This window comes from Triturus cristatus, chromosome 6 (genome assembly GCF_964204655.1).
Source record: "Triturus cristatus chromosome 6, aTriCri1.1, whole genome shotgun sequence".
Taxonomy (NCBI): Eukaryota; Metazoa; Chordata; class Amphibia; order Caudata; family Salamandridae; genus Triturus; species Triturus cristatus.
Window position 1 is genome coordinate 984,401,176 of NC_140589.1, and position 13,850 is coordinate 984,415,025.

The 13,850-nt window shown below is 50.8% G+C and overlaps 1 protein-coding gene across 3 annotated transcripts in view; it reads left to right on the forward strand.

Annotated features, from left to right (window-relative positions):
• The window catches only part of KAT14 (lysine acetyltransferase 14), a 532,637-nt gene that overhangs the window by 240,210 nt on the left and 278,577 nt on the right, over window positions 1-13,850 (forward strand). The gene's annotated exons all lie outside the window — the stretch shown is intronic.

Genomic DNA, 13,850 nt, shown 5'->3' on the forward strand with positions numbered 1-13,850 from the left:
CAGACCTACCTTTGCCACCCCGCTCTGTGGACTCAATAATAGGGCTAGGGTTGATCCCCTTTACAGGCCCTAGTTTTCACACAGTCAGTTCACTTCATGGCTCTGCGCTTCTGGTGTGGACAAACTGAAAAGTAACTGATGTACGCACGCCTGGTTGTTGCCCATATAGACCGCAACTTTACTACCGATGCCAGCGACGTTATGCTGAGCTGAACAATCACCCGATGGCAAGCAGGTGTACTGCTCACACAAATGTTTCTGGATCCAGTCTTATGCCTGGGAAATTCAATGGTAAGGAATCTGCAGTTAGATATTGTTTCTACCAGATAATGTGTTACCGAAGGTAAGAAACTTGTTCATATGGCACGATCCCTGACTTGTTGGAAGGCAATGTGGGGGCGGCTACAGTAGCCTTCCAGGCGTGCTCGAGCTTTTGGAAGATGCTGCCCTTGTCGGTTGCGATAGCCATAGCTAAAATGACCTAGACACAATCCTGATTGATTTAGTTTGGAACAAGGGTCGGCGTCGCATCGCACTGGCTAAGTTGTAACAGCCCTCCATGGACAGGGGGATGAATGCCTCAGACTTTTAGGTTTATTACCTGGTGGTGCATGGGGTGGCTTAGTGGACAGGGAGCCCCGGGGCAGTTGGAACTGTCAGACCTTCCTGACCAAGTCTGATTATGAACCCCCAGACTGAAACCTAAAAGGCCCACCCTGTGGGACGGCACGACCTGCGGGTACTGTTGGCCTGTTAGTTTAGGGTACTCTGACGAGCACAGAGCCAGGCCCCATACTCTCCAAATATTCCACTTTGGCCCCTCTGTTCGCGAGTCAGAGGGGTTGACAGTGGTTGACTATTGGACTGGGATGAGGCATGATAGGAGATGGTGGGGGTGATCTCTGCAGGAGGCGTGCTGCACCCCTTAACCCATTTGGATTTGTGCTAGCAGTTTTGCCTTACTGCACGGCAGTCCTTACTATATGGCACACTAACGGCAGCAGCGTGTGGACTGGGGAAAAGGCGAGAGGAGGAGCCACAACTGCTGTATAGTTGCCAATTTTTTTGCAATTCTACTAAAACTCTGACTGGTCTCGGGCTTATATGGGGCGATATGTGCTATTCCCCTCACACTGCTGCATGAGCAATAGGAGGAGGCAGGCCTTGGCTCCCCAGTGACTAATGTGGACTGGGCAAATATGTGGGAAGCAGCACCCAAAATCTCCCGCAATGCTGTGCTCAAATATTACATACTACAGCGAGCTTACCTCACACCCCTTTTCCCGCCAACTGCCCCTGAATACCCGCGTTGTCATTCCGATACTGGGGATGTCATCCACATTTAATGAAGCTGTCCTAATTTAACCTCCTACTGGATGGAGGTGGTGCATCTCCTTTCCGAAGTTACAGACCATCCCCTGACCCCCGCTCTAAATTCTGCCTCTTAGGTCTATACCCCTGGCTAGCGAAACAGAAAATCACAACTCGCCTCATTGATTTGGCCCTGGTGTTGACTAACTGTGGAATCACAATGCACTGGAAGCAGCCAATGGGACCCAGAGTTGAGCCCTTGAAGATAAAACTCCTGCTGTGGGTGGACTGGGAGGGGGCCGCACAGGGTAGAAAGGATGTAGAATTCGCACAAACTTGGGAAGTACTTCTGAATGACCTGCGAGGGGTCACGGTCAAAACTGATGGCGCTCTATCTGATATGGGGCGGTAGATGAGGGCCGCTGAATGGCCCGGGACTAGATTCCCTCTGGACATTGGGCTGATTGATTCTGATGCTCCGTCCATCACCACCCCCTTTTGTACCGCTTTGTTCGCCATAAGTTGGCAGGGTATGCTCAGACGTGAGTCCCTTGCTCACTTTGCCATTGGATTCAAGCAAGCCTGGCTGAAGACGGCTGAAATGCCAGAAACTGGTCCTAGGAAGCTTGTTTCCGGTCCAGGGAAGGCATGGCTTGGCAGTTCGGGCTGGACTGTTCCCATAAGGCACAGGGTCAGACTGATTTGCATATGGCCATGTCTGAACTGGGGTGTCAGAGTGGGCTAAAGAACGGTGATGGATCAAACCCAGATCTGCTGACTGGGTGTGAGTGTTTGATTGATTCTGATGCTCCGTCCATCACCACCCCCTTTTGTACCGCTTTGTTCACCATAAGTTGGCAGGGTATGCTCAGACGTGAGTCCCTTGCTCACTTTGCCACTGGATTCAAGCAAGCCTGGCTGAAGACGGCTGAAATGCCAGAAACCGGTCCGAGGAAGCTTGTTTCGGGTTAGGGAAGGCATGGCTTGGCAGTTCGGGCTGGACTGTTCCCATGAGGCACAGGGTCAGACTGATTTGCATATGGCCATGTCTGAACTGGGGTGGCAGAGTGGGCTAAAGAACGGTGATGGATCAAACCCAGATCTGTTGACTGGGTGTGTTTGATTGATTCTGATGCTCCGTCCATCACCACCCCCTTTTGTACCGGACTTAACCTACTAGGCACATCCCTCTACTGTAGCGCCACCTTCCTGTTCCCCGAACCATCCCCTGCTTTTGGCCCACTTGAGAGACTTCTGGAGAATCCCATGCCCACGAAATTAGTCTTTAGACTGTATGGGGAAATGCAACAATCCTCATTGATCTCCATTCCTAATGCTAGGTAGAAATGGGAGACCAACACCTCACAGCCACTCACAATAGAACAACAGACGTCTGTTGCCAACTAACAGGATAGCTCTCTACCAATTACAGGCTCCTCCTGATACACTTTAGATAGCTTCATAAGATATTTTACACTCCGACTTTGCTGAAGAGGATGGGCCTAAAGGCAGACACCTGCTGCTCCAGGGGAGATGCAAATGATGAAGAATGGGATTGCACTCCAATCCAGCAAAACTGGGCTGCTATCCTGGCAGCGCTCACATGCATGATTGATATGGTGGTCCCACAGACCTAGAAGTTTCCCTACTTGGTTATGTTAAAAATTTCCACACACCTAATTGCATGTTTCTGGCACTTGTCTTCCTGCTGGCCAAGCGGTGGGTGGCAGTTAGCTGGTAGAGGGGCCCACCACCTAGTGTCACAAACTGTCTCAGCGCTATGGCCTTCTCCAGGGAATAGTTTTAGACGTACTGAAACGTTATGCCACCTAGTTCCTGACCTAAGATCAAAAGGGGTCTGCTCCAGATATATCGCCTAGATGACGGAGGACCCACGGATGGGGGAAGACATCGTACCCAACGTGTCTTGTTTCACCCCCCTAGCTGACTCTTTGAAATACTTGGGTTCATGGGGCCGTCTCTCTAAAGCGCAGCTCTTTTTAATTTTTTTGCGTCCTGATGTTTGAGGAGAGAATTACTGGCGGTGAAGGGGCTGAGGGTCTTGGATAATTTCGCACACGGTGTGGCAGTGGTCGAAGTGTATTAAAAAAAAGTATGGGAACTGTGATGCTGCACACAATTGGGACGGGGTGAGGAAGCGTGCTGGTGTGGTCAAAGGCATGGCAAAAAAAAAATCTTCTGTAACTTTTTTTTCTGTCTTTCACCTTCAGGTAACTACATATAGCACATAATTTAAATGCAGTGGTTTATTTGTAAAATAATAATTTCTGGGGCTCTCGTCAGGTGGCAGCTTCTACGGGCCCATTTCTCCTGTTAGCACCACCTAAAACAGACGCCATGAAATCCTACAAGTGGGGAGAGGATATGGTATAATGAGGAGAGGATGTGGTGTAATGGCCAGAGCTGCCGACCTCGGAGCTGGGCAACCAGGTTCGAGTCTTGGCATCATCAATATCTTGTGATTCTCGGCGAATCACTTAATCTCCCTGTGCCTCCTGAAAATGAATGTGTCCTTAGCTGGTGCTCAAGCGCCTGTGTTGATGAATAAGTGCCATTGCTGAGCACCAGAAACCACTGGCTCAAATTAAGCATTGCTTAAATGAAAATGAAATGCAAGTTAGTTAATGCACTGCACCAGAGAGCCACAGAATTGATCCTGGTTGGTGCAGTGGAGAATAGTGACTTGTGTATGTTTAGTGCTTCAGGGTCCGTGCCTGTGACCGAGAGCACTGTGAACATGTAATAAAGTTTGTTTGCAAAAAAAAAAACTGAAGACAGACAGGATAGCCCTGTGAACATGTAAGTCATTATTTTAAAAGGCTGCTACAAAGTGCTCAGAAACGTGTAAGATAAAAAAAAAGTGCTTTTAAAATAAAGATTTTAGTAATACCCAGACAGACTGTACGGAGTGCACTTTTTTTATTTTTTTAAGTACACTCATCACAGATTAACCAGTAGCTCCCTTATAATACCTCGCAAAAAGAATAACTGTGTGTCTTCAGGATGCACATATTTTTTATAACTGCCTTTTAAAAGCACACACTTCACAGCTTAGCAGGCAATCTTCTTACAATACGTCTCCTAAAAAATAAATCTGTGTCATCAGGAAGCTTCAAGTGATTCTACCAATTAAAGCGAATACCGGCGATCGAGGACCCTTTACATTTGCACAGTGACCAGTTACGCGCTTTTACATTTCTTTCAGGGAAGCAAGCACCCTGACAAGAAGGCTCATTTAGCTGTCTGCCCATCCCTCCCTTTCACAGCACACGAGACTCCCCTGCCTTACACTTCAGTTGAAGCATTTCAACTGTCGCAATTAACCGTCCCCGGACGGTTGTCTTTTCGCAAAAAGTAGGGAACTGTTTTTCAAAAATTAAAAAAGTGTGGACACGTCTTGCCCCTCATATCCCCCCCCCCACCGGTTCGACCACTGCCCTATGGTGGGTGACCTCATCAACCTGTATCGATTCTGCAGATTGTGCTCTGTGACTGTATCTTACCTGTTAAGTTGTACACATTGCTCAACAAATTGAATAAAGATTCGAACCATAACCAATTTTGGCAACCTTCTTCCGGATTGTTTCTGATCGATGTGAATCCTCCTTCATATGTATGTTCCAGAATGGGATACAATTCTGCAATGTACCTCTTATAAGTAGATCAACTAGGTTCCTGTGTTTGTTCCGCTTCCAGTCAAAAAGCAAAGATTATTAATTTTGAAATGTCACCGAAAATGTCAGGCGTGCTGGAGAAGAGTATGCATATTTAAAACGTTAATTCACTTTTTTCTAGCAGGCAAGTCTGGTGGCTTGTACGTTGAAACTCTTGAGCATCTAATGGCCGCGTACAAGTGTCTCAATTAGGCACCCGTGACTATTTTCGGGAAAGCAGGATGAGGTGACTGGTACTTTATTTTCCCCCCACTATATTCTCCTACTTGAAATCAATGTAATTGCAGTTGTAATTAGTTTGTGTGCAGTATTTTCTATTGAAGCAGATTTTCAAAAACCACTCCACTGTATAATGTGGGTGCATTCATGTAGTATTTATGGGCTCTACTGCGTTTCATTTTTTATTTTAATGACTCACCATGTGTGCTTCTATATTCCTCTCACGCTGCCTACTTCCTTGCCATGCTGCATCACTGCTTTCATAACTCGGAAGGGCCTTTCATGCCTCGTGGTTTTGAGCCCTCATCCTTGTACTTTTATGTTTTTGCTCAATTTCACCTCGGGATCCATCTTTATGCATTACTAATTGTAAATAATGTGATTTGCCAGTTTTCAAGTGCCCTATATTAAAACAGAGATGCAGCCTTCTTTGAATTCATAGTAGTGTCCGCCATTGAAACACTATAATGCTCCAAAACCTCTGCAGTATGACTGATAAACGTGTTAAAAAGCATCATCCATAAATCATCATGTTTGAGGACATGCACTTTCATGGTCCTTTCAGATTGACTTTGTTCACCATTAGTATGTCGCCTGCAGTGCAGCATGTTCTTCACCCAGCTTGCAATATTAATCAACATCCCAAACCGAATATGTTTCTTTGCATCTTCTGTGCGGGACTACAAAAAGAGGTTTAATACATACAGCTAGACTACACAAAACTATACATTTTTGGGTCTGACGAAGATACATTTTTCGATGTGACCCACTTTTGGATAATCTGTGCTTGTTTGACTTGCGTGACTCAATAGTTTCATGATACTCTATATCCCTAGCTTTAAATGTATTGATACATTTCTCATCTCTGAGGCTATGTCAATCTACAGTATGTATGTTTCTTCCCTACATTTGTTTTCTTGTGAGTAGTACTGCATCGTAATCGTCGATATCTGGGGTATATTCACGCTCGTTGATTCTAAGGATGTATCCCCCAACTCGACTTGTATACTGTACCTCCTGTTTAAAAAGTGTGTTGTGGCTATCTTCTATAAATCTGTAGGTATTTATCTCTTTGCAGTTCACTTTTGGTGGATGTTCGAAATTTAGATCAACTTCTGCCGTTCTGAATGGTGATGAAAACCTTATATACTGAGCAGATGGAGCTGCATTGAGCTTTATTTAGCATTTTATAAATTCTAGTGATGGATTAATAGTTCTTTTGTCAGTCGCCATGATCCATAACCACCCATGATATGAACAGAAAACATAGGTATTGGTTAAGCAATTTAGCATTTTAATGATCCTACTCAACTCATTTGTACTTTTTCGCTACTTCTTGCTGTCAGCCCACCATTGTACATGATCCTGTTGCTAACAGAAATAACAATAAAGGTTTTCTCTCCCTTTTGGATATATTTAGCTACTTTAATTTCTGATACTGCCCTTGCTATACTTAAAACCACCTTTATATTTCTACTGTTTCAGATACAATTTTCATTTTCTCCTCTTGACCAGTGTTTTATTTTAAATGACTACATTTTTCATATATATATATATATTTTTTTAAACTAATTTTATTTTGTCAAGTTGCACATATATTGCAGGGCTCTGCACTCCAGAGACAGCTGCACAATCCAACAATTCTATCATGGTGACTTTGACTTTTACACAAAATATCCAAACACATACCAACAACACCCCCCACTCCCCTCCACCCCCCCCTGATCGCCCCATATCCACACAGTCCTGACCACCACATAGAAATACAACAGAAAGGGTAGACCCCACTGGGCCCTCCCGTATCATTCCCCCACAGACTGAAAATATGAATACGTATCATCCCACTGGATGGTCCTCTGTCATTGGTGGCGGGTCTAACAACAGACCCCGATAATCCGCCCACCGTTTCCAAATCTTGTAGTGTTTGCGTGGGCACCCCCTAGCTACAAAAATAGGTTGTTCTAACCCCATGCAAAAATCAAGTCCATTTTTCCATGCGGCTACCGATGGGGCCCTTGGCGCCTTCCATACCTTGGCAATGTCTCTTTTCGCCAGTGTAAAACCCAATTGCATAAGGTGTCGCTTATAAATGTTGCCTCCTATTCCCTCCATGACATGAAGTAAGGCCAGTTGCGGCGCGCGGGGGAGTTCCCACCCCAGAACCTCCGAAAGGCAAGAATATACCCCTCCCCAAATGCGCTCAAGAGACGGGCAACGTCAAACAGTGTGAATAAATGTACCCTCCTCGCGGCCACAAAAAAGGCACACAGGAGAGGCGATCAGCCCCGCCTTCCACAAACGCACTCGGGTAAAGTAGACCCTGTGTAAATACTTGAACTGAACCAGGCGAAGTTGCATCGCTATGGCCGCCCCTCGCGGGGCTGCCAAAGCCTCGGTCCAATCCTCCTCCTCCAGCGCGCCCACATCCTCCTCCCAAGCCCTCCGAAGCGTAGGGGAGCAATGGGTGATCAGGGATTGGTAAATTTGAGAGGTTTTCCAGTCAGTGAGATCACCCATGAAAACCTTAGCCTCTAGTGGGCTGAATTCCGGCAGCGTCTCCAAGCCCTCCAGATAAGAGGACAGGGCATGCCGAAATTGAAGATAGCGGTAGAACTTGGATCGTGGCATAAGGGATTCTGTCTGCAGATCTTGAAAGGATTTGAGCGTCCAACCCCTCATAACATCCCCACGGACTGAAATGCCTATCATGTCCCATCCCCGGAAACCCTGTAGAGCCGCCAGCTGAGGCAAATGCCCGTTGCCCCAGAGGGGGGTTTCCTGAGTCAAGGTGTTCCACCACCCCATTCGGCGCAAGGCCTGCCTCCTGATCAAAAACACCACCCGCGTAGCCAACGGCAGCGACCCGCGCAGCGGTGCGGAGTATAGTATTGTATGTAGGGAATGGTGCCCCATGAGTTGTCGCTCAACTGCATACGCCGGGTCTCCCCTGTCACCGTACCACCATTCGTCAAGAACCAGCAAGTGTGAGGCTTGATAGTACGAAAGAACATCAGAGGACGCCAGTCCCCCGCAGTAGGTGGACAAGAAGCATGTGCGCAGAGCCATCCGCACCTTCCCCCCTCCCACAGGAACTATCCCAGTGCTGCATTCACCTGTCTAAACCATCGGGGCGGGATCTGATATGGATGATTCTGTAATTGGTAGAGAAAGCGCCACCATCTTAAAGATTGCCGATCTGCCATACAAAGACAGAGGCATACGGGACCAGGACTTCAGATCCTCACGAGTCTGTTCCCACACTGGAACCAAGTTGCGCTCCCAGGAGACTGCAGGGACATCCGATAAGAATATGCCTAGATATTTCAGTCCCCCCACTGCCAACTGAACCGAGGAAGCCCATGCTCCAACCCCCGTCCCATCGCCCAGAACCCTTAATGTTGACTTACGGGGGTTCATATAGAGTCCCGAAGTTTCCCCTAAAATTTTCATAATGCGCAAGAGCCGCGGCCCCGTCCTGTCTATAGCTGTAAGAAAGAAAAGAACATCATCCGCTTATAATGCGATCCTATCAGACAGACCTGGCGCCCACTCAAATCCCTGGATCTGTGCGTCAATGCGCACCCATGCAGCCAGGGGCTCCATGGCTAGTGCGAATAAATATGAGGACAAGGGGCAGCCGTGCCGCGTGCCCCGCCCAATAGAGAAGGACGACGAAAGTGCCCCCGCCACCCGCACGGACGCCGTTAGATCTGTGTACAGTAGCGTCTGGTAGGAGAGAAAGCACGGGCCGAGGTTGAGCCTTCGCAGCAGGGAGAAGAGATACACCCAGCTCAGGGAATCAAACGCCCTGTCCATATCAGCCAATAACAGTGCGGCTGGTTCCCCCAAATGCCTGATGGCCGCCACTGCCACATGCGCTCGTCTGATATTATGTCTGGTCGCCCTCCGGGGCATGAACCCAGCCTGATCGGGGTGCACTAGGGTGGAGATGTAGGGCAGGAGGCGATTGGCCAACGCCTTGGCCAGAACCTTCGCCTCTACATTCAAAAGGGAAATAGGACGATATGAAGCATGGTGCTCTGGGGGCCTGCCCGGTTTGTGGAAAACCACCACCCCTGCATGCCTCCAGTCCGGAGGATACTAGCCCCGCTCCCGAGCCTCTTCCACCACCGGACGAAAGTGAGGGGCCAATTGTATGAAGAAGCGTCTAAAAAATTCACTGAGGAACCCATTGGGTCCCGGCGCCTTCCCGGGGTTAAGTTCTCCCAGGGCTGTGCCCAACTCCTCATTTGTCAGTGGTAGCTCCAACTGTTCCCGCACCTCATCGGACACAGCTTTAGGTGGTAGGTCAGCTATGAATTTGTCTAGGACGGCGGCCGAAAGGCATTCTTTCGGAGCATACAGAGCCACGTAATAGGCGTCGAAGCTTTCCGCAAGAGCCAGGGAGTCGATAATCGGTTCTCCCGCCGGGCCCAGAACTCCCGGTAGGGCCTGAGAGTGGAAGGTTCCCTGGCAAAACCGGTGTACCATGTTGCTGGACTTATCGCCCCATTGATACACCCTGCTACGTGTCGCCAGCCAGACTAGGCGGGCCTTATCCATTAAAAGGGTTGCATAGCTCTGTTGCGCCAATAACAATTGTCGTCTAACTTGACTGCCCTCTGTCCCCCGGCTCCTGCGTTCGAGTGCCTCTACACCAACCTCCACTCGCAGCAGCTCCTCCCTACGTGCTGCAGCGCACCAGGACATATCCACCCCCCTCAATGTGGGTTTCAATGCCTCCCATAATGTCTCGGTGCGAGAAACGGACCCTACGTTAGCTGTCAGGTAGTGGTCGATGGCTGCACTCATGTGCTCCTTATAGTCGTCATTCTGCAGATGCCAGACAGACAGACGCCACCTGAATGGTTGTCGCCCATGACCTATCTGAAGCGTAAGGGCCACCGGAGAGTGATCTGGCAGGCCCCGGGGCAGGATGTCCGCTGAAACTACCCTACCCACTGCCGCCCTGGGGACAAAAAGATAGTCAATTCTGGAATAGGAATCCTGGACTGCTGAGAGATAGGTGAATTCCCGTCTATCCCCATGGAGGCGCCTCCATACATCCACACCATCAAGCCCTGTCACTAGGGAGTGTAATTTCGTGGAACGACCACTCTCCAAATCGCCCCCACCCCACCATCTATCCCGGCTCAACTCCATGACATCATTCCAGTCCCCGCCGTCTACAGTGAGTGCGTCTGGCATGTCAGCCCAGAGGGTCATAATCCGCTCCACCAGATTCCATTGCAGAGGAGGGGGCATATAAACACTACCCAATATCAGGAGCTCCTCCCCAATCTTGCCCTGAAGGAATATATATCGCCCCTGTATATCCGTCCACTGTTTGTCATGCAAATAGGGGACCCTGCGGTGTATTAAGATCGCCACCCACCGGTAACCCCTCGTGAAGCCGGAGTGGAAGACCTGCTGATACCCATATCTCTGAAAACATAGGGCCTTCGTGCCCATTAGATGTGTTTCCTGTAGCAGAGCACATCAGCCCCAGCCCATTTGGCCTGTTGAAGTATGGCCCCACGTATAGCCTTGTCTGTGGAGAGTACCAGAGGTCTCCTGCATCCTATTCGGTGTATTGGCCATCCGGTCATTCCACTATTATCAAAGCCAGAATGAGGACTTTTCGGTGCGTGTGTGGGACAGTGTGGACCTACAGCGGGCGTGCGATCAGAAAACATAAACAACCTCCCCACCCTAAAAAACACTGAAGTACCTGTCGCGGGCGGGATCCCGATCCCCAACAGGGGGATGAGAGCGTCTCCGACCAATGGATCCCCAACTCACAATCCATGCCCTTCGGGCACGTCCCCAGCCAGCAAGGGCCTGGCGGAGAGAGCAGCCCATAACCTTGTCTCTCCGATAGTCAATCAGCAGTCTAGGGCCCCGGCAGCACCCCGCGGACCCAAGGATAAATCCACTGACACCTGCTGCCCAGAGGTGGAGCCCCCCGGAGAAGAGGTGCTGCAGGACCGGGAGTGACGTCTATATCGTGACAGTCTGTTGCCCTTCAGCTGGCCCCGCGGACCTCGCCGGGCCATCTCACTCGATGATGAATCAGATTCTCTACCAGGCGGCTTGTGGACTCTCGCTCGCACCGTCTCATCAGTCCATTTAAAGACTTCTTCCGGGGTGTCAAAGACGTGTGTGCGGGAGCGGTACACCACCCGCAAGCTGGCGGGAAACAAGAGAGCATAAGGGAGTTTTAGGTCTCTCAGGTGGGCTTTCGCCGCTATGAACGACACTCGCTGCTGCTGCACCAGCCTCGTATAGTCAGGGAAGATGAGAATGCGTGCATTGTTGTAAATATGGGGCTCCTTGGCTCGGGCCTGCTTCAAGATGGCGTCATGGTCAAGGTAGTTCAGAAATTTCGCTATGACTGGCCGTGGGCGAGCTCCCAGCTGTGGCTTCTGCTTAAGCGCCCTGTGGGCCCGTTCAACAACAAAGCAACAGGACAGGGCCTCGGGGGGAAGCCAGCCCTTCAGCCACTGTGTCAAAAAGCGTTCTATGTTGTCCCCCCCTTACAACCCTCTGGAAACCCAACGAAGCGGAGGTTGTTGCGCCGGGCTCGCCCTTCAGCATCTACCACTCGCAGCGCTAGCCCCTTCTGAACCGACTCCATGGCAGCTACTTTTTTCTTTAGTGAAGTGACGTCATCCTTTACCCCCGATATACGGGTTTCGGCCTCCATGATGCGCGACACTGCGTTACGCAAGTCTTGTCTCAGCAGCATGAAATCTGAGCCGACCGCTCCAATTTTCACATCAAGCATGTCCCTGGACTGGGTGATGGCTGCCATAAGTGCCGCATTGTCAGGCACCACCCCCTGTTGTCCTCCTGGCGTCCCAGCAGCCGCCCCAGCACCTGTATATTTATCGATGGGGCCTTGCTTGGTCTGGCCGCCACCACCCTTGTCTCGCGTCATGTCCGCTTTCAGGGCTCCCCACACGAGCCCAAGGAGGACAATCGAGGGAGCAAGACACAGGGACACACACCAGTGGGCACCTGCGGTCCGGTCCGACCGCCGAACGGCGGCCCGTCAGGAACGGCAGTATGGTTCACTCCCAAAGAATTTCCTCTCCCCTCGCGGCCCGATACGACCTCCAACTCTCCAACCGGCACTGGCTCCAAAGAAGGAGGGGGGGAGGAAGATGGTGGGCAGGCAACCCCCCACCGGCGCAGTGGCAATCATGGGCCCCCAGGCGGCTCACGGACCCAGCAAACGAGCCCCTCTCATCCAAGAGTCTAGTGGGGTCGCCTCCAGAATGAGGTTAGTGCTCCAAGATGGCAGGTAGGCAGCACCCCCACCCCGCAGCCAAGACCTCCGGCTGCTCGCAGAGCAAGCCTGCTCAACGGGTGATGTGGGACAAGAAAGGTGCACCACGGCAGGTCCCAAACTTGGCGGCGTACCCCGCTGACCAGCTCCCGGGATCCACTGTGGGACCTCCGCGATGCAGTCGCACCAGGTCCCTTCCGTCCCCCCACGCAGCCCGGCCCGGCCGCAGAAGCCCCAGCACGTACAGGCACTGCCAGGAAGAGGGTGGGGAGACAGCGGCGAATAGGTACCCCTCGATATTGCAATGGGGCCCAAGGAGGCCCCAGGTCACAGAGGGCCTCTTCCGTCCCCAAAATTCAGTGTGGGGGCCTCCGAGGGAAGTCCGGCGCCCCAAGATGCTGCACCGCTCACTCCCGCTGCCCTCTTCCGTCCCCAAAATTCAGTGCGGGGGCCTCCGAGGGAAGTCCGGCGCCCCAAGATGCTGTGCGGGGGCCTCCGAGGGAAGTCCGGTGCCCCAAGATGCTGCACCGCTCACTCCCGCTGCACCCTACCTCCGTAGCCCGAAAAGGCCGCCGTGCCGCACCGCCACCGGCCCTGGCCGAATCAGGGGACACCAGCCATTCACAGGCCCTCATCCGGGCTCGCGAGAGACCAACAGCCAGCCTGTCGCTCGCACCACTGCTACGACGGCTCCTCAGCCCGGCCGGATAGCAGGCAACTCCCCGGCTCCTTACAGGGCACGCCTCCCACAGGCCGCAGCTCCTCTCGGCAGCCGCAGCTCCGTCTGCGAACCTCCCGCGACGTCAACACTGGCCCGGGGGTATGCCGCCATGCTCCAAGTGCGGCAGAACGGCTTGGGACCCGATACAGGGTCAGAGAGACAGGGTAATATGGGGCTGGACGGGGCCCGCTGAGAACACAACCACCATTACGGCTTGCCAAGCCACACCATTTTTCATATTTTTTAATGTGTGCCTTTCGTTTGTCTTAGTATTGTTCCATTCCTCTTTCTGAACAAGGTTTCCTGCCTCATCCATTTACTCTCCTTGCATCTGTTGGGTATTTATACAGTGCTCCTGGTATTATATGGAGAAAAATAGTACTATTAACGTAGTTAAGCATATGTGGTAGAGACATACTTATTCCAGATTATTATTGTTACTTTCTGATCAATTTTTTCAAAACATGCTGTATGAATTCAGGTCATCCGATTCATGATGGAAATTTCATTCAATATAAGTCCCACATAAAAACATTGTAGAACGTTTCATGCATTCTCACTCCGACACATCAGTGAGAGCGAGCGCCATTGACGCTGCAGTAGCTGTGTTTCT